This window comes from Plecotus auritus (assembly GCF_963455305.1).
Source record: "Plecotus auritus genome assembly, chromosome: 10".
NCBI classification, from domain to species: Eukaryota; Metazoa; Chordata; class Mammalia; order Chiroptera; family Vespertilionidae; genus Plecotus; species Plecotus auritus.
In genome coordinates this window covers 8,429,194-8,437,232 of record NC_137785.1, presented here as the reverse complement: position 1 = coordinate 8,437,232, position 8,039 = coordinate 8,429,194, and the positions used below count along the sequence as shown (strand labels likewise).

Genomic DNA, 8,039 nt, shown 5'->3' with positions numbered 1-8,039 from the left:
TCATAGCTTTCCAAGTAACCATGATTTACATTCTATTTAATAGATCACTTTGAATTTTCTAAGTATTTTTCTGTTTTAATTTATGTTTCATACATACTTGGAAATTTGGAGGAACTCTTCACACTTTCAGCTTCTCCCGGACCCTAAGCGGGCACCTCTGTCCCTGTGCCTGGCCATGCCCTGCCTGGCCCCCTGTCCCTGAGGTTCTTTTTGTAATTTGGAGTAAACTTCCAGCAGGACTATGAAAGATTATGATGAACTTCTCAAATACTATGAATTATATGAAACTATTGGGGCAGGTGACTTTGCAAAGGTCAAACTTGCCTGCCATATCCTTACTGCAGAAATGGTAGCTATAAAAATCATGGAGAAAAATGCACTAGAGAGTGATTTGCCCTGGATCAAAACGGATCGATACCTTGAAGAACCTGAGACATCATCATATAAGTCAACTGTACCATATGTTGGAGACACTCAACAAAATATTCATGGTTCATGAGTATTGCTCTGGAGGAGAGCTGTTTGACTACATAATTTCCCGGGCTCGCTTGTCAGAGGCGGAGATCGTGTTGTCTTCTGTCAGATCGTATCTGCATAGCCAGGGTTATGCTCACAAGGACCTCAAACTGGAAAATTTGTTGTTTGATGAATATCATGAAATAAAGCTGATTGACTTTCGTCTCTGTGCGAAACCCAAGGGTAACAAGGATTACTGTCTACAGACATGCTTTGGGAGCCTTGCTTATGCAACACCCAAATTAATACTAGACAAATAATATCTGGGATCAGAGGCAGATGTTTGTAACATAGACATACTCTTATATGTACTTATGTGTGGCTTTCTACCATTTGATTATGATAATGTTATGGTTTTGTACAAGAAGTTCATGAGAGGGAAATATGAGGTTCCTAAGTGCCTCTCTCCCAGTAGCATTCTGCTTCTTCAACAAATGCTACAGGTGGACCCAAATAAGCGGATTTCTGTGAAAAATCTATTGAACCACCCCTTGATCATGCAAGATACAATTGTCCTGTTGACTGGCAAAGCAAAAATCCTCTTATTCACCTTGATGAAGATTGTATAATGGAACTTTGTGTACATCATAAAACCAACAGGCAAACAATGGAGGATTTAATTTCATTGTAGCAATATGATCAGCTCACAGCTACCTATCTTCTGCTTCTAGGCAAGAAGGCTCTGGGGAAACCAGTTCATTTAAGGCTTCCTCCTTTTTCCTGGAGACAAGTCAGTGGTACCCCATTCATAAATGTCAAGTCAAAGAACCTGAGTCTAGGAGATATGACCACAGGTGATGAAAATTAAGTGGCTGGATTAATAGACTATGAATGGTATGAAGACAATTCATCAATAGGTGTGGCTACTCTCCAAACACCACAGTTTGCCACGCATTGGACAGAATCAAATGGTTTGGAATCTAAATAATTAACTCCAGTTTCATGCAGAGCATCTGCCAATAAGTTAAAGAACAAAGAGAATATATATACTCCCAAGTCTGCTGTAAAGAATGAAGTCGGGTATGCATGCATATAAGCCTAACAAAAGGACACAGGCAACAGGGGGGTGAGGGGATGAGTGGGGGGGGAAGGGGGGTAATGGGGGAATAAGGACACATATGTAACACCTTAGTCGATAAAGAAATAAAATAAAAAAAGAATGAAGTCGGCTTTGTACTTCCAGAGCCAAAGACTCCAGTTAATAAGAACCAGCATAAAAGAGAAATAGTCACTGCACCCAATCATTACACTACACCCTCAAAAGTTAGAAACCAGTGCCTGAAGGAAATCCCAATTAAAATGCCAGTAAATTCTGCAGGAACAAAGAAGTTAATGACAGGTGTCATTATCCCTGAGGGGCGATGTTGCTCAGTGGAACTGGGTCTCAACCAATCACATGTAGAGGATACTCCAACAAGGAAAGGAAACGAAGTGTTTGGCAGCCTGGAAAGGGGGTTGGATAAGTTATTACTGAAATAATATCTATTCTTCCAAAGAAGCACGTTGACATTGTGCAAAAGGGCTATACACTGAAGTGTCAAACACAATCAGATTTTGGCAAAGTGACAATGCAGCTTGAACTAGAAGTATGCCAGCTTCAGAAGTTAACCTGAGATATCTGTCAGCCAAATGTCTAAATCTGCTCTGCACAAGAGTCCAAATGTGGGAAATTTCTCAGATGTGTAGGAAATATATTTTCTTCGTTATGTCTTAGGTATAATATAGGAAAATCTGGCAGTGACTGCAGCTTATTAGGTGGAATGTTCCTCATCTAAAAGTGCATCCAGGAATGTTCGGAGGAAAAGTCAACAGGAGCGGTGTGTACACAGACCGGAGGATCTCCAGGCATGTTTATCTTCCGTGGACACAGTCATTGTCATTCATTATCATCAAGAGGTTTTGTGGATTTCTGTAGCCTCTCAGATGTTCCCCTGAGAGCCATTGGTGCGCTGACAGAAAAGGGAAGAGGAAGGCTAAGGGTGTCTTTAGTCCAGGGATGTGGCTTTTGTGACCCAGCCAGTATTCCAGTTGTTTTGGGTGAAAATTCTTCATTGTTATATTTTCTGTCAGTGTGGCAAGACTCTCACCCATAGGGATTAAGAAGGTAGATTGAATATACATTTGCTAAACCTATTTTTGCAGTATAGTGGAACATACACACTTTTTAATCTGGAACCATTTTTAAAAGCTATGATGAGTCAAGTACATGTGTTTAGTATAGTATTTCATAAATCATTTTTTAAAAATATATTTTATTGATTTTTTACAGAGAGGAAGGGAGAGGGATAAAGAGTTAGAAACATTGATGAGAGAGAAACATCGATCAGCTGCCTCCTGCACACCTCCTACTGGGGATGTGCCCACAACCAAGGTACATGCCCTTGACCTCAATTGAACCTGGGACCTTTCACTCCGCAGGCTGACGCTCTATCCACTGAACCAAACCGGTTGGGGCATTATTTCATAAATCTTGATGTGTGCGTGAAACTGAAACCATCATTATACTCATCATATTGACCATATCTGTCACTGTGAACTTGTTTGATGACCTTTTTTAATCTCCCTGTTCTTCACAGCTTTCCTAGTAACCATTGCTTTACATCCCATTTTAATACATCACTTTGCATTTTCTACGTATTTTTCTGCTTTAACTTATGTTTCATAAATAATTGGAGATTTAGTAAAGAGTTATTAGTAACTCATCTTTTTTTTCTGATATTCTTACCTTTGAATATATCACCAATAGTTTATCCATTTTTATGAATATTTTGTTATTTCTAATAAAGCTGGTACAAACATTTCTGTATAATTCTTCACATGGATATAAGTATCACTTAACTTTGTCAAAATTAAATGAGATGCATAAACTAGGTCATTGTGTATTTGAATGTTTAAATTTACAAAGATTAGCATTTTGTGATCTAAACTGAATATACCATCATGGATGTTGTGGCTCAGTTGGTTGGGTGTGATCCCATACACCATAAGGTTTCCAATTGGATTCCTGGGCTTGTGCCTGGGTTGTGTGCTGGCTCCCCAGAATATGGTATGCAGGCGGCAGCTGGTCAGTGTTGCACTCTAACATCGTGTTTCTCTCTCTCTCCCTCCCTTTTTCTTTCTCCAAAAATTAAGATTGCCTGTCTGGCATGGCTTAGTCATTGAGCTTTGACCTATGAACCAGGAGGTCATGGTTCCATTCCCAGTCAGGGCACATTCCCTAATTGCCAGCTCAAATCCCAATGTGGGGTGTGTAGAAGGCAGCCAATCAATGATTCTCTCTCATCATTGGTGCTTCTCTCTCTCTCTCTCTCTCTCTCTCTCTCTCTCTCTCTCTCTCTCCCCTTCTCCCCCCTCTCTCCTTTCTGAGGTCAATAAATATGTATTTTAAAAATCAATAAACTATTCTTTAAATATAAAATAAACTGATTGTACCTTTTGGCATTTTCCCACCAATGTGTGAGGTATTTACATTCTAGCAAATATTGTGTATTATCAGTCATTCTTTATTTTTTTTTTATTTTTTGCAGTGTAGAATGGAAGACATTTATTTTTTTAATTTATTTTTTAATTTAATAAACCTTTATTGTTCAGATTATTACAGTTGTTCCTCTTTTTCCCCCCACAGCTTTCCTCCATCAGGTTCCCACCGCTCCCTCTGCCATTACCCCCACACACACTGTCCTCATCCATAGGTGTATGATTTTTGTCCATTCTCTCCCCACACCCCCACACCCCTTCCCCCCCAAGCATTGTCAGTCAACTCCCTTTCTATGCCCCGATTCTGTTATATTCACCAGATTATTCTATTCACCAGATTTTTTATTCACTTGATTTTTAGATTCACTTGTTAATAGATATGTATTTGTTGTTCATAATTTTATCTTTACCTTTTTCTTCTTCTTCCTCTTCTTTAAGAATACCTTTCAGCATTTCATATAATACTGGTTTGATGGTGATGAACTCCTTTAGCTTTTTCTTATCTGTGAAGCTCTTTATCTAACCTTCAATTCTGAATGATAGCTTTGTTGGGTAGAGTAATCTTGGTTGTAGGTTCTTGCTATTCATCACTTTGAATATTTCTTGCCACTCCCGTCTGGCCTGCATAGTTTCTGTTTTGAAATCAGCTGACAATCATATGGGTGCTCCCTTGTAAGTAACTGTTTTTTTCTTGCTGCTTTTAATCTCTCTTTGTCTTTTGCTCTTGGCATTTTAATTATGAGGACTCTTGGTGTGGTCCTCTTTGGATTCCTTTTGTTTGGGGTTCTGTGCGCCTCCTGGACTTGTAAGTCTATTTCTTTCACCAGGTGGGGGAAGTTTTCAGTCATTATTTCTTCAAATAGGTTTTCAGTATCTTGCTCTCTCTCTTCTTCTGGCACCCCCATAATTCAGATGTTGCTACGCTTGAAGTTGTCCCAGAGGCTTCTTACACTATCTTCAACTGTTTCCATTCTTTTTTCTTTTTGCTTTTCCAGTTGGGTGTTTTTTGCTTCTTTGTATTTCAAATCTTTGACTTGATTCTTGCGATCCTCTAGTCTGCTGTTAGATCTCTGTATATTATTTTTATTTCATTCAGTGTATGCTTAATTTCTAGTTGGTCCTTTTTCATATCCTCGAGGATCTCACTAAATTTATCGGCCTTTTCTAGAAAATTCTTGAAAAACCTTATAACCATGGTTTTGAACTCTATATCCAGTCGTTTGCTTTCCTCCATTTCTTTCATTTCTGATCTGTTTCTTTGTCTCTGCATTTTTGCTGCTTCCCTGAGTTGATAGAGTGGCTTTGTGTGCTAGGTGCCCTATAGGGCCCAGTGGCTCAGCCTCCCCAGTTACCTGAGGTGGACACTCTTGGTGCACCCCTTTGTGGGCTGTGTGCACAGTCTTGTTGTAGTTAAGCCTTGATTATTGTTGGTATCACTGGGAGGAATTGACCTCCAGGCCAATTGGCTGTGAGGATCAGCTGTGTCTACGCTGGGAGAACTTCTATGCTGGAGACACCCTTATGAGACAAGATTTGCAAAAGCCTCTGTGCTCAGCTTGGATGGGGCGGAGTCTCAAGGCAGAGCAGACAGCATTGGTTTCCCGTCAGCCCTGCCCTAAGAGGCCCCTGTGTCTCTGTGTCCCACAGTAATCGCTGCAAGCACCTCTGAGAGAAAGCCACCCTCGAGTTTCGCCCGTTGCCAGACAGTCCAGTTTCTCCCCGAATGAGTCTGGGTCCCCAGAGTCTCGTCTGGAACTGGAGTTCAGCGCAGTCGGCAGCTTTTGTCTCCCTCCCGCTTGAGAAAGCCAGCTATGTACACAGATTCGCGCCCTCTGCGCATGCACGCCTCTGCACCTCTGCCTTCCGCAGCTCCTCTGAGTCTCAGTGTGCTTTTCTCTTTCCAGACAGTCCAGTTTCACCCCGTATGAGTCTGGGTCCCCAGAGTCTCGCCCGGGACTGGAGTTCAGCACAGTCGGGAGCTTTTGTCTCCCTCCCGCTTGAGAAAGCCAGCAGCGCACTCAGCCACCAGTCCTCTCTGCGCATGCCTTCTGCAGCCCCTCTGAGTCTCAGTGTGCTTTTCTCTTTCCTTCTAGTTGTAGAATTTCCACTCAGCCAGCTTTTTTGTGGTTCTGGATGATGTCCATTTTGCCTTTTAGTTGTAGTTTTGAAATTGTTATGCAAGGCAACAGTTTAGGTGTTGACCTATGCCGCCATCTTGGTTTCTCTCAGAATGCAGTCATTCTTTATTTAAACAAATTCTGTAACTTTGTCATTCTACCTCTCTATTGTTTCACTGTATTTTTTCTGGGGATGTTGGTGAGCCTTTTCTCAGAAGTATATTTGTTGAGTCTGTATCTTTGTTAAAACATCTTATCATATGTTCTGCCGTATGTGCTATGAGTTTTGGCAATTTTCTTTAACAAAAAGACAATGGAATAACAAAGATTGATGTTGGAATTTCAGTCATTTTGTACCTTTTTCACTTTAGGAAGTAAACATTTTTTTTGTATTGGAATAATATGTTTTACTTTTCAATAAATATTTTAATTGGTTTTTAAAACATGTTTTATTCATAGAGAAAGAAAGAGAGAGAGAGAGAGAGAGAGAGAGAGAGAGAGAGAGAGAGAGAAACATCAGGGATGAGAGCCCATCCAGCGTGTCTCAGTGGCTCCACGTTGACCTATGAACCAGGAGTTCCTGATTCAATTCCTGGTCAGGGCACTGCCTGGGCCCCAGGCTAGATTCCCAGTGTGGGGCATGCAGGAGGCAGCTGATCAATGATTATCTCTCATCACTGATGTTTCTCTCCCACTCCTGGCAACTCCAGCCTCTCCTGCAGAGACATTCCCAGGCCAGGCACTTCTCAATCCCCGATGCCCACAAGCATCTTTGTCTTCGCGAGCATTTTAGTAAGAAATGGGACCTGTAAGGAGCCACTGACTCTGCTGCAGGGAGGCAGGTGCTGTGGGCACTCAGGTCTCATTGTGGTGGCCCCACCTGGGAATCTCCAGCAGACTCGCTAAACTCCCCGAATCTCAGTTGGCTGAATGTGACATGCAGATGATTGATAGCGCTTACTCTGGCCTTCCAAGATCAATAAAACTACCAAGCTGAGTACTTGTTGCCAGGATTCCAGGGTTAGTTTTTGAGCCTTTTTTCTTTCTCTCTCTCTTTTTAAAAAATCTTTATTGTTCAGATTATTACAGTTGTTGTTCTTTTTTCCCCCCATAGCTCCCCTCCACCCAGTTCCCACCCCACCCCATGCCCTTACCCCCACCCACTGTCCTCATCCATAGGTGTATGATTTTTGTCCAGTCTTTTCCCACACGCCTTTCCATATTCCATTTTCAAAATCACATCCCACACCCCTTTCCCCCCGAGCAATGTCAGTCCACTCCCTTTCTATGCCCCTGATTCTATTATATTTACCAGATTATTCTCTTTTAATTCTCACAACAACCTCTCCAATGGAAACATATTAAAATGCTGAAAAAGTTCAGTGTCAGAGAAATGAAGTAAGGTCCCCAAGTTTACACCACAGACAAGTGTCAGATTCAAGGGGCTGGATTTTAACCATGATTTTCTCCAGCGTCAGACACAGTCTCTACCGCTGATGTGCAGCCCTCACTGGAGCAGGTACAGCATGAGGACCAGGGTGGCTCAGCTGCAGCTCCTGTTTCCATGGTTACAGTTATTCGTTTCCTCCCATTCCCTTTACATCTCAGAGCACTTACCCTTGGCCTCCCCGTGTTCAGGGGAACGCCATCATTTCTCAACTGCAGTGGTTTCTCCAGGGGAACCTTCTTTCAGAGTGAGCTCCTGTTTGTCTGCCTCCCTTTTGATCCCAGCACAGAGTTTGACCCTCAGGAGACGACTGTAAACTGGGCTGGGGTTCTGCACCTGTGGCCACATGTTAGGTGTCATGCTGTGCTCCCATCCACTGTGATGAATTTCATGCCTCAGTTTGAACCTTCAAATGATGTTCCTATGTGGCACTGACATTGACCCACAGCAGAGGAAACAATTGGATGTGAATTAAGGGACCT

The 8,039-nt window shown here is 42.0% G+C and overlaps 1 pseudogene across 1 annotated transcript; it reads left to right on the top strand.

The window, feature by feature from the left end:
* The first annotated feature begins 241 nt into the window (after positions 1-241).
* LOC308235339 (maternal embryonic leucine zipper kinase-like) lies at positions 242-2,291 on the top strand (annotated as a pseudogene). The gene is made up of 3 exons: positions 242-1,250; positions 1,374-1,536; positions 2,231-2,291. The product of its transcript is annotated as a maternal embryonic leucine zipper kinase-like (transcript).
* Positions 2,292-8,039: the final 5,748 nt, after the last annotated feature.